The sequence below is a fragment of the Nannospalax galili genome, unplaced genomic scaffold (genome assembly GCF_000622305.1).
Source record: "Nannospalax galili isolate Female #2095 unplaced genomic scaffold, S.galili_v1.0 scaffold1501, whole genome shotgun sequence".
Taxonomy (NCBI): Eukaryota; Metazoa; Chordata; class Mammalia; order Rodentia; family Spalacidae; genus Nannospalax; species Nannospalax galili.
Genome location: NW_008343602.1, coordinates 260,260 through 279,169, shown reverse-complemented (window position 1 = coordinate 279,169; position 18,910 = coordinate 260,260).

Here is an 18,910-nt window from a genome sequence, read left to right as displayed (position 1 = left end):
TCCCAGATAGTAACCCAGCATAGAACTGGGAAAATGAACAGCAGACCCCAATCTTATCTAAAGGACTATTGACAACTGATTACTGCTAGATGAGGAACAGCTGACCCTCCTAAAACATAGACCTCTAGATAGGCTGAGTAGATTCACCAGAAGGGCAAGTAGTGGGAAATGGCTGGGGTGCCGACAACACAGCAGACAGTAGCAGGGATATCAGAGTATAATGGGTCTAATGGGGGGAGGGAGGCTATGGGAGGGTGCTATCTGGGAAATGGGTGTAAAAAAAATTTTTTTTAATTCAAAAAAAAGTGGTATGTTTAGAATTTTATGTGCCAAATTTATTGAATAACCCGAAGCAAGATGCTGCTAATCCATTTAAAACAAAACAAAAATTCTTTTTTCTCTGATAAACTACAATTGCTAAATATTTTATACAATTACATATCTAGAGTAGCTACTGCAGTATTCCTGAGGTTTCTGTTTTTGGTGTTTTTGTTGTTGTTGTTCTGACAGGGTCTCCCTGTAGCCCCAGCTGGCCTGGCACTCACTATGTACAACAGGCTGGCCTTGATCTCACAGACATTTGCCTGTCTCTGCCTCCTGAGTGCTAGGATTGAAGGCATGAGCCACCATGCCTGGCAATATTCCTCTTTTAATATAAAAATTGAACTAAATTTGATAAGGTAGAATTTAAATGTTTTTGTGTTTACAACTCAAGAAAGATGTCAGCAGTGGAATTAAAAGCATTGTCAGAGCCAAGCGCTAGGGAGCTTAAGTGTTTTAATAGTCAAATTAGCCATCATTCAGTTGCAAAAGACCCTTTATTAGTTTCTGTCAAACAGGGATCTACATTTGCTGAAACACTATCTAGAACCATGTTTTCTATCACTTTCCAGATTAATGTGGGACACTGAGGAATTTAAATAATTAGATGTTAGTGATTCCAGTTTCAACTAATAATTATTTTAAACGTTTTTCTCTGCTACCCTCCAACTTTTATCATTAGCATAATTGAGGAAGTTCTGTTGTTAGTTTTGTAGTTACTTTGCTAGATGAAGCGGGATTTTAAGTTTTTGTTTTTGTAATCATAAATAGAATATTATCGAGTTTTAGTAAGTTAGAAAAACTATTTACATAGGGCTTTAGTTTTTATTAAATATATAACAAACATATTTTCTGGATTAAATATTTATGCTTATGTTAAAGGGATACAGACAGCATAGCAGAAAACTGAGGACTGGGATGGCGAGGTGTTTCAGCTGGCAAGGCTCTGGCCTCGAAAGCTTGACAACCCCAATTCCATCCCCAGAATCGAAGGAGAGAACTAATTCCCAAAGTGGTCCCCTGACCACATGTGCACTGGCACAAACACACACAAATCCACCTCCACACACAAATAGTAAATAAATAATTTTAAAAAATTTTTTAACCTGAGAATTGTCTGTGAGCAGTTTGTTCATGAAATTTGTTCATGAAATTCAAAAAACTGTATCTTCTGTAGATATCTATATTTTTCAAATTATATAATAGCTTTATTAAAATATAGTTGATAATGAAAATATGAAATAATTTTGTGCAACATAATTTATTTTTTAAAATATTAGCATGTATTAGTTATACAAGGTAACAGACTTCACTGTACTATTTTTGTAAATTAGATAATATGCTTTGATCATATTCATCCCAAAGTAGACATCCCCTTACCAACTGGTTCCCCTCCTCTTCCAAATAGTCTTTCTTCAACATTCATGTCTTTTTTAAAAAATATTTTATTTTTATTTTATGTGTATGAGTGTATTGCCTGCATGTATGTGCGTGCACCCATGTCGTGCAATGCCATGGAGGTCAGAAGAGGGCTTCGGATTCCCCTGGAACTGGAGTTAAGGATGGTTCGTAGGCGCTATGTGGGTGCTGGGAAGCAAACCCGGGTCCTCTGCAAGAGCAGTCAGTGCTCCTGACCACTAAGCCATCTCTCGTGTCTTTTTTAAAATCTGTGTTCCACACATGAGATAACGAGACATTTGTCATTTGACTTTCTGATTATGCTTTATTTTTCTTACCATGATGCATCTGTCAGTTTTCTTGAAAATGTCATGATTTCTTTTTTATGGTTGAATAGTACTTATATATATTTGTGTGTGACATTTTATTTAGCCAGTCATTGGTGGAGTGGTGCCTAGGTCATAACTGGGCAATTGAAGTGTCACAATAAACATGGATATGCAAGTATCTCTCTATCCTAAGTCAATCTAGGTTCCTTTGGGCAAACACCTAATGTGTCATATGGTAGCAGTATTTTTAGTTTATTGAGGAAACTTCATACAGATTTGTGCAATGGCTGGACTAATTGACATTTCCTCCATCAGTGTATAGGGGTACTTTCCCCCATATCCTGGGCAGAATTTTGTTGATTTTTATTTTCTTGATGATAGTTATTCTGATAGGGGCAGGGGAGGGGAAAAGGGGGAGACTGAATCTCAACATACTTATCATTTGCAGTTTCCTGCTGCTAACAATGTTGACATGTCTGTGTTCATCTGCCATTTGTACTTCTTTTAAGAGCTATCTGTTCACTCATTATGCAATGTTTGCACATACATAGACTGTGAAATTATCACATCAAGCTATTCTGTATACCTGACATTATCACATCAAGCTATTTTACACATCCGTGTTTTCATCATACACACACATACCCATTCACTTATAGACACATAAGTTGCTCAAGCTACTGCAAAACTTCATATGTGTCAGTAGAGGAACATGGATTCCTAACACATAAGCTTCATAAATTTAGCCTTATAAAAATAATCTATATTTACAAAGTGCTAAAAGTGATATATATAGATTTTACATATATATATGAGAGAGAGAGAATAGATTGTGCAGTGGGAATGGCTTTTAACTTTTATAATATGGACATACTCTAAACAATCGACTTTTACAACCGTGAAGTTGGTCTTAGCTTATGTATAACGTAAAGAAGCCAGCTAGCTTTGGACTCCTCTTGTAACTTAAAGCACAAAGCTTTAATCCCTCATGACCTTTCCTTTCACTAGACCCAAAATAATATATGAATGTGTGTGTTTTGCATACTCAAGAATGCTCAGGAAACAATGAAGATATAAAGATTATCCTATTTGCATTGCAAAAAATAGATGGGATTAAACTGCTAGGATCTGTTTGTGGTTGTGTGCATGCTCATTTAGGTGTAGGCATCAGAAAGGGCAAAATTCTTCTCTGATAAGGGTCCAACTTTTACTTCCCTATTTCATGCTGGATATTCTGTTTCAGTGAAAGAAAGAGCTAGTCCTTGTTCAAGAAGACAGTTCTGAGAGCATTCTGAAGGAACAGGCTGTCTGCATTTCAGCTCTGCTCTTGCTTAAAATGGATGCTAAGAGACAGGCGTAGTGATCATGTGACATCACATGGCAAAGGCTGCGTAGAGAGCACATATTCTACTTAGAGAAGAGAATAGCATTACTACTTGAATCCTTCTTCCTCTAACCCAGTGAAGACAGCTCAACCTCCCCTGGAAAGTGATATTTGGGTGCCCTTTCCTTTCTTAAATATCTTTTGAAGGGCAGACAACTGATAAATGAATTTTATTGCCAAATCAAAAGTTTTCAGTTTCTAAAGTCTGCCATATTCTTATATTACTCAATCTTTCATTCTTTAACTTCTGCTCTGACCTTTAATAGAACTAAAACCATTGTCATTTAATAGACTCAAGAACAAAATTATATCGTTTTCCTAAGCTCTATCTTAACACTAGACAAAGTAAATCCAACTTCAATCACAGTAAACAGCTCTGCAGTGAGTAAAGAAATCAAAATATCCTGCTATCAGTGTTGTTAAGGGAAGAGCCGGCCTGGAGCTGGAAAGGACACCAAGCCAAACATCCACCTCTGACCTGACCAGAGACCAGGCAAGAGAGCCAGTCACCTTTACACAGGATGAGAGTGAGGCGACTGAAAGCAATCATCATTGTCCTGTGCAGCAAACAGCAGAGAGGCAGGAATGAACACTGTTAGACTTCGTGTTTGCAGACCCATGAATCTTAAGTCTGGTCTTAGGAGGTATGTCCTTCCATTAGATCCTAAGAACACAGAACTTCATCTGCAGGGTATTTTTAAATCCTCTTCTGAGTGCCTTCAAACTTTTTCTCCTAAGTACTTTTCTAAAACAAAGAACTCTGTATCTTTAAGCCAACACAGCATCACAAAGATTTCTACAGTTCCTCCGTGCAAAATCAGAGATAAACATCCTTTCAAAAGCTTTTCATCAACTGATCCCGTGTGTGAATCAGACGCAGTGATTTTGTCTCTTCTGTCCCTCTTTCACATTTGCTCAGCTGTTAACTGCAGTCTGACTACTGTAGCTTCCAGGGCCTATTTCTCTGAAAAGTCTTCTTTGCTATTATTTGAAATTTTAAATGTTTCCCAGTTGAAATGCTCCTTTCACTCTTCTTTGTAAATGTTCGTAATTCAAGTGGCATTGATTGATTTAATTGAAAGCGAAGAGTTTTAGTTACTAATGCTTTTGCAAATATGGTTTATTTTCCAATTTCTAAGTAAAGACAATTCTTTATTTTATATAATGAATACAGATGCCATGATTTAAACTAAATAGTCTAATCAATTTATATTTCTTACTTGAAAACTTTTATGTAACCATTTCCTTTACTATGAAATAAAGGAACGGGGCTGGAGAGATGACTCAGAGCTTAAGAACACTAACTGTTCTTGCAGAAGACCCAGGTTCAAAACCCAGCACCCACATGGCAGCTAACAGCTGTCTGTAACTCCAGTTCCAGATGATCCGATGCCTGTCTTCTGACCTCCACAGGCATTACACACATACAAGCTATACATATGTAGACATAAAATAAAAATAATAAATTATTTTAAGAAAATAAAAAATGAACAAATTTTTCTCATCAAGTTTTAATTTTAATTATATAGCACACTATCCAAGCACACAGAGAAGAATAATTTAAAGTCTTATAAGTAACTTACACATGCATATAGAGGATTAAATGGTCAGATAGTCATATCTAATGCACTTTCAGAAGAAATAGCTAATACTCACATACACTTTAACTGCCAGAGAACATGTTTACACTATAGAGTGTTTATGTATCAAAGCAACTAACTCAGTGTGTTGACCAAAGAAATGACAGTTTACTAAAATTGTATAATACCATATCGTCCAAACCTGATTTCTGTTGTGAATGAATCAAGTTCATTATGTGATGGACTAAGAAACAGAAATAAACCAGAACCATCTTAGCAGAGAACTTTATAATATGTCTCAAACATAGCTTGCCATTATTTAGGAAAAGTGAGTCCTCTACTAGCTCCAGGGAATGAACCATGCTTGGAGTGATTTTCTTCTGTTCACTTATAGGGGTTGCTAGTTATTTGAAATACCCTAATTCAGGTATGAAGAGTTAGAAGTTTTTAAAATGTTCAGGTACCAACATTCAGGTGTGGAGAGTTAGAGCTTTCCCTGCCATGGAAAAGGCCTAGGAATCTAGCACCCATTTTTTTTTTTAATTTATGGGTCATGACCCCACATAGGGTTGCATAATTGAACATGAGGGTTGTGAAAAATTTGACAACAATAAAGGGTTTCTGAATGCACAATGAATGACCAAAAACAAATTCAAAGTCCTGCACAAACACTTAAGGAAGGCACGATGTTTCTGGCTGCACTTGTGTGTTTCACGGTGGCGACACTGCAGATTTGGTTCTGAACACATGACATGCACACTTCCCACTGTATATACATACCATCACGTCACGCACTGCAAACTAATACAGCCTGAAGCACATCAACTTGGGTTAGGGGACACTGTATGTCAGGAACTGCAGTGGTTTTATTGCACATACAAAGGTTTCTACTCTTATAGAAACATAATTTAACTATAGAAAACTAAGACTTATAATAGTTTTCTAACATCATTCCTTAGAATGTAAGTACCAATTAGTACTTCTTTGGATTGTATTATGGTAGAAAGTTTGACTTTAAATTTTTTTGTTTGATTTGCTAAGTTAAGCTTCTTGTTTTTTTTAAAAAAAAATCACTAAATGAATTTTGACTTGAGACTAGGATGGAATTTCCAATAATTTCTGCAATGGCCTTAAACATAGTCTTATAATTTTCTACTGTGTCTATGTAAAGTGACAGTCTCAGAATTGGTGATTACAAAATCAGATTGTTGATCTACTCTGGAAAATGTTGAGGATGCTCTATCCTATGGTCATGAAGGAGCTATGCTAGGAACATAAATAGACATGTTTGTGTCTACCCACAGTGTCAAAATTCATTGAATGACAAATTCACAAGGTTTGACAGTATCAGTGGCAGCAATTTGCCAGATATTCCCACTTTCCTTGGCAGCTCTGACTGAGGTGAACATAGATCCTTCTTATCTAATCTCAATTACTGAAAAATCTCAGGTTATACATCACACAGTAAATATGTCCATATGTTAAAAAAAATATTGTAAAGGGTTATATGGCTGCAGAAAGTTCGAGAGGTTTCAGAAGTCCTGAGAAGCAGGAAAGATGAGATGAGATGTCAACAGATTCTCTGTGAGAGATGAGACAACAGCTGCTGCAGGCCACAGGTTTGCCAGAGAAGCAGCAGAGTTCAATCAGCTGCAGAGGCCAAAGGGCAGGATGGGTCCAGAGGAAGGAGAGGATGGATGACAGGTCCACATGGGCAAACAGGACAGGCAGAGCAGACTACATCAACAGTTGTCATAGAGCCACTCTGAAGCCCCTGGTATATTCTGGAGTTCTCTGCCTGTCTGCCTTTGATGCACAGACCAGGTGGTCAGATGGCAGCTGGTGGTGGCCATTCCCATCACAGTGCTAATTATCCACCTCTCTCTGGGGTCTAAATAAGAAATTTTATCTTTTCCTTGGGCTAGTGTGCCTCAAAAGTTCTTGCACCTAATGTTCCTGATATGAGTATAGTACTCCCAAGTGCTCCTGCACTCCCAGTATACCCTGATAACTGTATTGAGTAGCACCCTTTCTACTCCCAGAAGCAAGTCATTTATCAGTCTGTGCTACACGGGTGGTGCCAGACAGACAACACCATTCAGGTGTCCACCCAGTTGCACAGCCGTCCTTCCACCTCAAAATGGGGTAAAAACTACTGGCAAAATGGAGTTTCTCAGGGCAAGTCACAGTCTGTAAAACCACCCTTTTACAGAATATGGAGCAACTTAGGGCACAGCCTGACTTCAACACACAGAGTATCAAATTAAATTTAGCCAAGTTTTAACCCTTATTTTTTATTTTTATCTATCTATCATCTATCTATCTATCTATCTAATCTATCTATCTCTCTATCTATTTTGGTCTTTTTGAAACAGGGTCTCCCTGTAGCCCCAGCTGGCCTAGAACTCATTATGTAGACAAGGCTGGCCTTGAACTCACAGAGATCAACCTGCCTCTGCCTCCCAAGTGCTGGGAGTACAGGCATGCACCACCACACCTGTCTCTGTTTTAATACTTTTTTTAAAAAAGTATTTATTTTATTTATATTTTTTATGTGAATGAGAGTATTGCCTGCATGTATGTGAGTGCATTCATGCTGTGCAATGCCTGAGGAGGCATTGGATCCCCTGGAATCAGACTTACAGATGGTTGTTAGTCACCATGTAGGTGATGGAAATTGAACCTGGGTCCTTGGCAAGAGCAGCCTGTGTACTTAACTGCTGAGCCGTCTCTCCAGTTCCCCAAGTTTTAACCCTTTATGTTTAGAAATAAGCACATCTCGTACGTTTAGTAAATGGTAAAATAATATGCATACCAAATAACTTATCTATGTGCCTGAAATCATGTAAAGTTTCTTGGGTAAGAAGAAGTCACAAATGGAAAAGGCTTAGGAAGTCCATATCTACTGCACTTCATAGCCTACAGCTTTTGGAAACAAAGCTTGTATCTCATCTACAGGTGAAATGTAATTTGGAGTATTTATGGCTCATCCCCAGCCCCAATCTGACTAGATGATGAGCTGAACCCTGTGGAGGGTTACTGTCATGACCCATGCTGGGCAAAGGCTTTCCAGTGTGCATACCCTCAGATCATACATACACTTCAGCAACCCCTTAGTTATCTCAGTAAGTAAGCTCAATAAATTCATTGGTTCTCCAGTAAAACTTTAATCAAACATTGGCTTGACACTAGAACCTTTAAAGGGAATAAGCATTGCTTAGCATCCCCAGGAAAAGAAGTCTCACAGCAGATGGAAAATTTATTTATTAATGCTATTATGTCTCATAATTATTTAAGAAAAAGAAAAGAAAAGAAGAATGTAAAAGATGTTAAAAGTTTATGGGAATGGAGATATTTTCCAAAATAGAAAAAAAATGATAAAGCCTAAGCAAGTGATGAAAGTCTGTGTATGTTTATTATGATAAATAAAGGATGAGACAACCTGAAGGAACCATATTAGTCCAACAACCTACTGACAAATTATACATACAACTAACTCAAGGAAATATATGTAGTCAAGGTTTATCTGAGAACATTTGGTTTTTTACCCAAGCCTTATCTACATAGCACATGATAATTAAAAGTACCAGACTGGTGGAACTAACCTTATTGGATGTTAGCCATAGTTTGAGGCCTATACTAATCTGGTCAGAGGGACTTAAAGCACAGTTTTTGCCCCTTGCCCTCCAAGGTCAACTGAGTTCCAGGGGACTATGGAATGTCTCTCAAAATGTCCTGTAGCTGTGATAAGTCACATGTCCCTCTTGTTCAGGGATTCAAGGAGGACATGGAGATCCCACAAGACAGACTTGAACCAGTCAGTGTCCAAACTACAAAGACTGGCTAAAAATACTGTAGTGTCCACCTGTAGCTAAGGGAGACAACCAGGTATTTTTCTAAAATGATGGATGAATTTGTTTTCTCCCCCTATCTGGAAACCTTTGAGAGGGAACTGACACTGATTCTAACCACGTCAACAGCTATCAAAATACCCGAAAGCAAATCCTGAATCCATCACTCTCCAGTCCAGCCTTGGCAGACAAAAGAAAAATGAGGAGGAACCCAACAGAGGGATGCCTCTGGAAGCCCTTGTCAAGAAATTCCAATGGACTCTCATATGAACATTTGAAAATTGCCCTGTTCTGACTTTTTTCTAGTTCCCTGTCTAGAACTTGTAATGCTAATTACTCTTGCCTTTACTTCTCCTTCACATCTCCTATTCATGATTCAAGGACTTTCTTTTCCCCTTAGAGGTAAGAACTATGCAATTTGGGAGTCTTTTAGATAGATCACTGAAGGGGTACTCGAATTACCTAACCCTGCATCCTTGTTCAGCATGGAAGAAGCTAGAGCGGTCTGAGTTCAGGTTCCCTATTGACAATTTGGGTAACCTCTTCAGACGATGGTGTGATAAGAATGGTAGGCAGTTAGGGTAAAAAGACCCCAAAGAAAAGTAGCCAGTTTCTTGGCTAAAAGTCAAAATGTCTTTGGGCCTTTTAGCAACATACTCCGTTCCAAATGCCAAAAATGTCTAAAGTATTTGGGATCTTTTATCTAATCCTTAAAAGATTTTAGGGTTACCTCTTCAGAGGGGGGAAATGTTAGAGTAGCAAAAATCCCCATAAAAAAGAAATAAATAAATCAAAGAAGAAGAAAGGGTACATGAAGTTATCAGAAAAAAGTGATGGGGAGATATGAGAGGAGCTGGAGGGGAGGGAGTGGACATCTCTTTGATCAAAATACCTTATATGCATGTATGAAATTCTCAATAAATTATTTATTTTTTAAAAAAAAAGAAGAAAAAGACAAGGTAAGTTTGTCTTGATAGACCTTAACATGTATGACAGAATGCATGAAATCTAGTGATGGTACTATGGTGGGGCACAGATAGGGGAGTGGTCTAAATATGATGATTTATAAAATGCACAAAAATCAATGAAAATGTGTGGGAGACAGGCTTGAGCCCAGGTTAAAAGTCTTAATGACAGCCATACAGCAGGCCCGAGGCAACGACCTGAACTCTGGAGCCACAAGGAACACCTTGTGACATCTGCTCCCATTGGCAGATCATGAGACTGATGCCTAGAGCTCGCCACTCCCTAGTCACCACCCTTGAGATCCCAAATTGCAACACTTAGCCTGGGTCACGTGGTTCCCAGGAAACCAGGCCCCATAAGGAAACCAGAACCTAAGTAGCCTGAAACCCATTATGTTAATGAGGTGTCTGGCTCCCGATGTCATGATAGGACACAGCCCTGCCAAGGATCTGAGTTGTAACTTCTTGATTGGCCCCCACCCCTATATAAGCTTGTGCCCTTCTACAATAAACCGCATCTGTGTCAATGAACCTGGTTTCCTGTGTCTGAATGGGGCTCTGCTGACACAGTCTCCTCACCAGCCCTGGGCTCCGGGACTGGGCAGAAGTAGTGACGATCGGAGGCAGCGCTGGGCAGCAGAAGAGCAGCCTCAGCTTCGGGTGAGTAGAAGAGCTGACTCAGTGCTGAGCAAGCAGAAGAGTGGCCACAGCTTGTGTCCATAGAGAGGAACAAAGGGAGGTGCCCAGGTGATTGCGGACAGTGCCTGTGCAAGTGGAGGAGCAGTGACCGGAGACAACACCCAGCACCGGAAGAGTGGGGGGTGGCCACAGCTGGTGGCAGCCACAAAAATGTATTTTTTAGTATATTCATTTTTTTTATTTTTTAGAAGAAGCATTTCATTACAGCTTTAATATACTCAATAACAGTTTCCAGAGAATAGATACATCTCTTTCAAAAGTGGCTATAAAATTTTTAGGTTTGCAGTTTAATTAATACAGTTATACAATATTGAACCCAGGATAAGGCCTTTAAGGCATAAAATTGAATGAGTTTTTAAACTTTAAAAAAGATCTCCATTTCATTTTAAAATATACTGTTTCTTACAGGAAGACGCATTGTTTTTGCTAATAACGTTGAGATGTTGGCGCATGTGTCTCTAATCTGTATCTGATCATTAGTCATAATTGGTTGCACTTGGATCTTTGGGACCTGTGTATGTCTATAAAGTCATCAGGTAGATTTCAATGGTAATGTTTATCAGCTCTACTAATTAACATGATGTAAATTTTTTATGCTTCCTCCTCAAATATAATTCATTTTTAAAAATTTGTTGATTTTTTGTGTGTGTATATCACACAAAATATTTTTAAAAATAGAGATAGGAGAATGGTTACTGGTAGGGAGTCACCCCAAGCCCCCCTCCCCCAGGAAAACCTTGAGGCGGGAGAGTGCTATAAGTTGACCTCTACCCAGGATTATCCTTATTTGTGTGGCCTTCATTTATATGATGGAGACTGAATAACTGGAAATCACACGCAAAACTGCTCAAGCCAACCTCGCAGGACTAAACGCTGGCCAATCTAGATTTAACTCATTTGTAACTGCATGCAGAGAGGCTCACCCTAACCAAGGAGGACCCTCCACATCAACCCATTACCTTATCCTGTAGACCACGCTCTTGCTGACCCCAGCCCACTGTTGTGCAGTGTACCAAATAAACTTTTCTTTCTGTTTCATTGTGTAAAGGGTGAATTATTCAGCACATGGTAAACTTTTCTTCACACAGATCCTAAATAGAAAATATTATAAAGCTTTGTGTCAAGTACCTCAAAAGAAGTTTTGCTTCTTCTGGCTAGTATATGTTTATGTGGCAGAGTGTGGTCCAACACTGGCTATTATTGCAATAAGTCACTTAAAAAAGCAATATTTTTAATTATTTAAATTATGTGTGTGTGTGTGTGTGTGTGTGTGTGTGTCTTGAGTGTTGGTTTATTCATGTGTGTGCAGTACCCAAAGAGGCCTGAAGATGGAGTTGTTCCCCCTGGACTGGAGTTACAGGTAGGTCTGAGTTTCCTGACTTCGGTACTGGGAACCAAACTCAGCTAACCGCTAGCCACCTCTCCATGCCTTGAAACAATTGTTTAAATATTATGTACTCCCATAGAACTCTCTCTTCTTGAAGCTATATGTCTTCTGGAGGGCAGGGTAAATGGGTGTGTGGTCTGTGAGTGATGCGGGGGGACAGTAATTAAAGTGAATTGCATAAATCAGGGTCAAGTCAGTAAGGCCTAAACCACCATTCTATTGTAAGAGAGTGGTTTTGACTACTGAGAAATTACTGGATGAAAAAAGCAACGCAACACTAATGGTTTGAGCCAATTAACCTGGGTTGAAGGGGGCTACAGCAGGAGGAATCAGGAGTTGGAGGCCTGCCTGGGCCACACAGCATGATCCTGTCTCAGAAAACCAAGGCTTGGAGATATAGCTCAGTGGTTAATAATATGAAAGACTACAGGTTCCATCTCCAGCAATAAAAGAAAAAAAAAAAAAAAAAAAAGGAAGAGCCAGGAAGTGACCTCACTCACAGGCCTGAAAGCATAAGGGAAGAGTTCAGGTTATCAGAACCCAAGAGCTGGTAACAGGTAGACTGGACTCAGTTCTCAAAGAAGGGGAAAAATTCTAGTGACGGTAACTCTGAGATAAGAGACAGTTTATTCTGGAGCCAAATAGGAGTGACCGTGGCCCAGGAACACAGACTCGGTTACCCCAAATTTCATGTTCCAATGTGGAAGCAGTTTCATTGAGTGTCTACAGTAACAGAACAAAGAAAAGTCGTAAATCAAAGCACTTTTCAAATACTTTGGTGGAAACATTCAGTAGGCAATTACAGCAAGAGAAATCTCAGTGGCAAGCCTCAGATGCTATTTAATGACACTCTGCCTTTTGGCTTGTAGAAGCTGATGGTTTGCTAAGTTAATACATTCCAAAGGTTTTTATCTGTAAGTCACAGGATGTTAAGTCAGAAACAAAGGTGGAAAAGGAGTGGCTATTTGGAGGGCTAAAGATGATTCAAGACAAATGGTAATTAGGCTGGAACCTGCAGCATTCCAAACTCCACAATCACTGAATTTCTGATCAACCTTCAAGGTGCAGTTTTTTCTGGGAACTTCCATTTACACCACTGTTCGGTTTAGTTCACCACTAAAATAAAATAACTTAATAATCATCCAATGGGTTTTGATCTTCCTGCAGCACAGAAATTCAGTACCCTTTGGCAATGACTGGTTTAGGGCAGCCATGTACACCAGTTTTACCTAAGGAAGTCTGAGAAGAAGTCAGCCTCGGTTACATTCTTGCTTCAGAATATATATTTTTTTATGGCATACGGAGTTAAAATAACATTTCTACAATGTTTAAATTGAACTTAAAGATTATTAATAAAACCAAACAGCATCACACTTACTACCCCACTCAAGTATCAGAACATTGGTGCCTTTGAAGCCCCTCCTTGACATCATATCTCTCTGTGCTAACCACCCACCCAAAGACCACAATGATCCTGAAATTTCTGTTAATAATTAGCTTCCTTTTAGTTATTATTTGACTAATCTGTATGCCATTGTAGCATGTTTATTATAAGATAAATAACCCTAAAATGAACCTGTACAAACAGGAGCATCTGCTCCGGAACATTAGTGGAACAAGTGTGAGTTTTTCAACAAATGCTCAAGAATGATTGAGATTCAAATGCACAAGGAAACATGGACTAGGATCCATATCTCATAAAAGTCTGGGTAATCCACAGTGTCTGAGAAGTGTACTGTGACTGCTTTTTGGCCCAGTGACAGAGCTGTAGGCTTTATCATTTTCCTCATTACAATGACCTGGATAGCATTTCAAATACACAGAGAAACAGCCTTTATTGTTTACCACATGGGCTGTGAAATGTATGCTAATGTTCATAATAGGCTTATACAAGGTTGTTTATTGTCTGAAAAATAATATGAGCATTATCCTCTATGTTTCTTTCTCCCATTGGGTTTTCTCTTCAACATGTATTAGGAAGTCTAATTTTGATTAAGTAAATATCAACTTTCAGACAGCGATGGACCACACATGCATTGAATAGTCCCAAATGATCATAATGGAGCTTTGAGTTTGCTAATTGTTAGTGACAGTGTAGCCATTTTATGATTGTTGGAAACTCGTTGCCCATGTTTGTGGTGAGAGAGATATAAATTAGCTGATTGTCCTATGAAAAATTTCTTTCATAGGAGTAGGTAGGTACATTACAGAATCCTTGTTATATTGATCATCAACTATTACTAGTTTTTTATTCTCTTTATTGTTTACCCTTACTTTAGAATCTATGCTTTCTATGTACTAAATGAGACTTTAGATAGGCTGACTAGACCTCACTGGATGGACTTGCACAGGGAATGTCTGGGGACACTGACATGACACATTGGGCCTTAATGTGGATGACAGGGTTCCAGTGGGCACTGGGCTTTGGGAGCCTGCGGTGGGGATGGGAGTTTAAAGATGATTAAGATTCTTTGAGATATTCTGTATAATTACACAGAAATTCAATAAAAACCATTTTTAAAGGCATAGTATAAAACACTGTGCCGTTACAGCAGCAGCAACCCCAACGTATCACATGTTCACTCATTTTGCATCAGTTTCTCTTGCCCTAATTTAATCCTGAGTTGTTTTGTTCACCATGTCCCTATGTGCAATAGGTTAGCAAGATGGGGAACAGAGCAGAAGGGTCAGCACAAGCTAACCCAACACAGATCCAACTGGCTTTTCACCTGTGTTACTGAAGTCTGCGTGGTGCATTTATTATTTCCTAATTGCAGCAGTTAACTCTGTGATTATAAGACATGAGGGCCCAAAAAGGAAGAAAATTGGAGCTTTCTGTTTCAAAACAAAACGGAGTTTCAATGTATTCAATAATGAATGGAACTCCTACCTTTGGCTTGTTATCAGTACCAAGCATCAGCAACCTCCTCAAACAGCTCCCCTGAAACAGCCTTGATCTATGGCTGCCAAGACCTGAGAGAGATTAACTGTGCTATTAGCAATACACATGGTACAGTTCTAAGAGCACTACACTAGGCAGAACATTATCACAACCAAAGAGCCATATTAATGTCTTATGAGGCTGTAAACTTGTTGAAAATGCACCTGAATTCTCAGAGGTAGGAAAATGAAGATGTAAGTAAGCCTGGGGCAAGTGTTTAGCTTTGCAGTTTATGTTCTGCTTAACAATAATGGGAGAAGTAGCAAATTCCTATTACTTGTGATTCATGCAGCAATATACTTTCACCTCAGGTGGACAACTTCACATGATGTAACTGTATCTTTATGCCCTGGAGAGAGATGCTCAAGATCGGACTGTGCAGATTTGACAGTGCAAGGCACCAGACCGTTTACAGATGCGCATTAGATAGAATTTGTTCCAATTAATATGAGATCCTAGCATTTCTGCAAAACACCTCCTAGGATAAGCAGTAAATGGATTGTTTTTTTACAGATTCTGCGTTAACCGAGCATAAGGTATTATGATTTTCAGTCACCAATTGTTATGCTTAACAACATGACTCATTTTCTAGTGAACTATGCCACTTCAGCTGGACTTTTCAAGTTCGAAACCACTTTATTTTATTCAGTTCATCATGTAGGATATGGCTTCTAGAGGATAGAATTTATTAGTAAAGTATGATGGAAAAATTTATATAAAAAGAGGTACTGCGTTCTTAGCAGTAGAGACACAGAACAACATGAACTCCCTCAGAAAATCAGAAGACCTGAGATCCGAGCATATCTCTAATTTACTGGGTCAGTTTAGGTAAACTGGCTCTCATTTCCTTGCTTACCTGAAACTAAAAGCAGAAGTTGAGAGATGTGTGTTCTCTCCCTTGCTTTTGAACTCCCCAAGCACATAATTTTATTCTTTGTTAGTATCCAGGACGGTGCTTACTGTTGTCACCTTTAATAACTTTCATTAAACAACTAACAAAAACTTACATTTCTTAAAAATACTTCTTAGTTTTCAAAATAAATGTTGGAACACATAGCCTTGTTGCCTTCAGTCGGATTAGCATGTTTATGTGTGTGCATATATGCATATGTTTGTGTGTATGTGTGTACATGTGTTCCTCAGATGAAGAAAAAGCTGGAGACTGTAAACTGGATTTGAACTGAACAAATCAGTCATATACGCTGTCTCTTGCACTTGGGTATACAATGTTGTGCTGAAGTAATGGAATAGAAAAGAGGTGTTAGGAAGGGTCCTGTGAAGATTAGTCACTAAAGGGGACATGGCCACCTGGGGTGGCAACTGGTGATGAGCCAGTGGTATGTTGGGAAGACTAAGCATATAAGAGAACCAACACGCGACTGATACAATGGGAAAAAAATTGTTTGGGGCAGATGCATTCCTTTGTGTTCATACTCTGTGCATGCCCTGTGGCATTAACATGCTGCTTAATGTGAACAACTGCACCTATTGGTCTAAATAAAGGCCTTTTTCAATCAGAAGAGCTCACTTCAGACACACATATGGCAAAGTAGCAATAAGGGGTAGGAAGTTGTTGGTAAAACAGAAGAAAAGCAGGTAATTCTGAATTGTAAAATGTAATCATTTTTCAGAGTTCCCTGGGGCGTGAGTCTCACTGCATGGTAGTCTAGTCGCTGGCTGGACTGTGCATACTTTGTGGTCAACTTCAATCTCACTGTAGTGTCGTTTCTTCACTTGTACATTAGCTGAATAGATAAACTACTCCAATTTCTATCTGTCTCAGCATCAGCTTCCAGGGAAGCATATACCAGGACCACTCGTTTAGGTTTTATATTTCAGCCCCCAGCTCCACCCAAGAATTCCAGAAAAATAGGATTCAATTCTCAAAAACAGTGAAGCGATATTTTTTGGGAAGCGATATTTTTTCAGTGATAAAATTTTCCTCCAGTCCTTTATAGAGGTGTTTAGCAATATTATTCAATACTCCATTCCTTCCAGTGGCCTAAAGTATTAGTCAAACACATCTACTTTTTAAAAATATTTCATTATTTTTATTTTATGTGTATGCGTGTATTGCCTGCATGTAGGTAAGTGCACCCGTGTCATGCAATGCCCGTGGAGGCCAGAATCCCCTGGAACTGGAGTTATAGACAATTGTTAGCTGCCATGTAGGTGCTGGGATTCGAACCCAGGTCTTCTGCAAGAACAATGTTCTTAACTTCTGTGTCATCTCCCCAGCCCCCATATCTACTTTTTTAAAGTTTCTTTTGAGGATAAAAATGTGCTGGGAACTGAACCTGGATCCTCTGCAAGAGCAGCCAGTGCTCTTAAACACTGAATCATGTCTCCAGTCCCCTTGTTTGACTTTTAAATACCAGGTCAAATGGTCATCATGTACTACATGAATCTTAAGGCACTTAGAACTGAGCCTCTAGGACACACTGTTTTTGTCTTTAAACAACATAAATGTGCTGAGCTGGGCCTAAAAGCACTGTACTTTGTTGACATGAATTCAACATGCTCCCAACCTGCACAGTAAGAAGGTTTTGGTTTCTTCACCAACTTTGATTCTTTTGCCAAGTTTTATGGAACGTGCTTTTGGCCTTGGCAAGGTCATGCATATTAGCTATTCTAACTTCCAGAGAGCAGCATTCATTATTTTTCCTTGCACTCCTGGGAGCCACACACATGGAATTAATAGAAGACAGCAGTAGATCATCTCCCTCAGTCATTCTAAGATGGAGTGGTATTAAGGACTTCTGAAAGTTGGAGACTGGGTCTAAATGGTTCATTCTCAGCTGGTATTTCTTGAAATTGTATTTAATTCATTTCTAGTAAAGATGCATAAGTAGACTGAAGTGCTAAAATTGCACTTGAATCTATGAAATGCTTTTCTGTTTCCCTTTACCATGCTTAACTGATGGAAACACGAGGTGGATATGGAAATCTCCTCTGCTGGATTTAGGAATAAACAGATGTGCAACAGTGGGAACACAAACTGAAGAAAATATTAGGGTGCAAACATGTGGTACTGATGCTTCGAAGTCTAGTTGTACAACTGGTAGATGAAGAAACAGTAGTTGATGTATGTTATATAAATAGAGAACTTTCAATTTTGTAATAAAGGTGCATTGTAAAGTGGAAAAAAATGTAAAATTCAATGTAGAATTCTATCTTTTCTGTAAAGATTTCATTTATTCTTATTTTATGTGTATGAGTGTTCTGCCTGCATTTTTGCAAGCACATTACATACATGCTTGCTGCTTGTAGAGGCCAGAAGAGGTATCAGATCTCCTGGAACTGGAGTTATAGATGGTTGTTAGCTACCACGTAAGTGCTGGGAACTGAACCTGAGTCCGCTGCAAGAGCAGCCATTGCTCTTAACTGCCGAGTCATCTCTCTAGCCCTGTATCTTTATTTTTATAACCTTCTAACATTGAAATAATTTAAAAAGAATGCATTATTTTGAATCTGACTTAGTATGCCACTTGAATGTATTTACTTAAAAGACTTGCTGTCATGTATGTAACTATAGATGGTGAATATATACCAAACACTGTGGAATAGTCTCAGTATGGTAAAAACTCTCAGTACGGTAAAAACATGCATTGAGCTCTCATAGCCTGCACTACTATCCTCAGACCTCTTGGGGTAAGTCGATAGCGCAGCTCTCCGGGCCGGGACTCCCTAAGCCACATTCACCCTTCCATCCCCCCCCGATTCTATACTCCTAGTTTGAGCCCTGTGCCATTCCCAGTCTTGGGGCCCCAGACACCTGGGGAACCAATACTGCTTCTTGACCTGTCTCACCCAGACCAACTCTGTGCCTTTCTTGGGCCCCAGGAGCACCGCTTCTGGTCCTGGCCCCACCCTCACCTCCCTCTACTTCCCTGGTCCTGCAACACCCGACAGCCTCTTTCTGGGGCTGACAGCCTCTTACTGGGGGCTCCGAGGCTTACCTTTACTCTCCCTGATCCTTTGCATACAGTACAACCCAGCTACTCAATCCACTCCCTGGGAAATCTTGGGGCTTCTTCCCTCCCCATCTGCTTTTG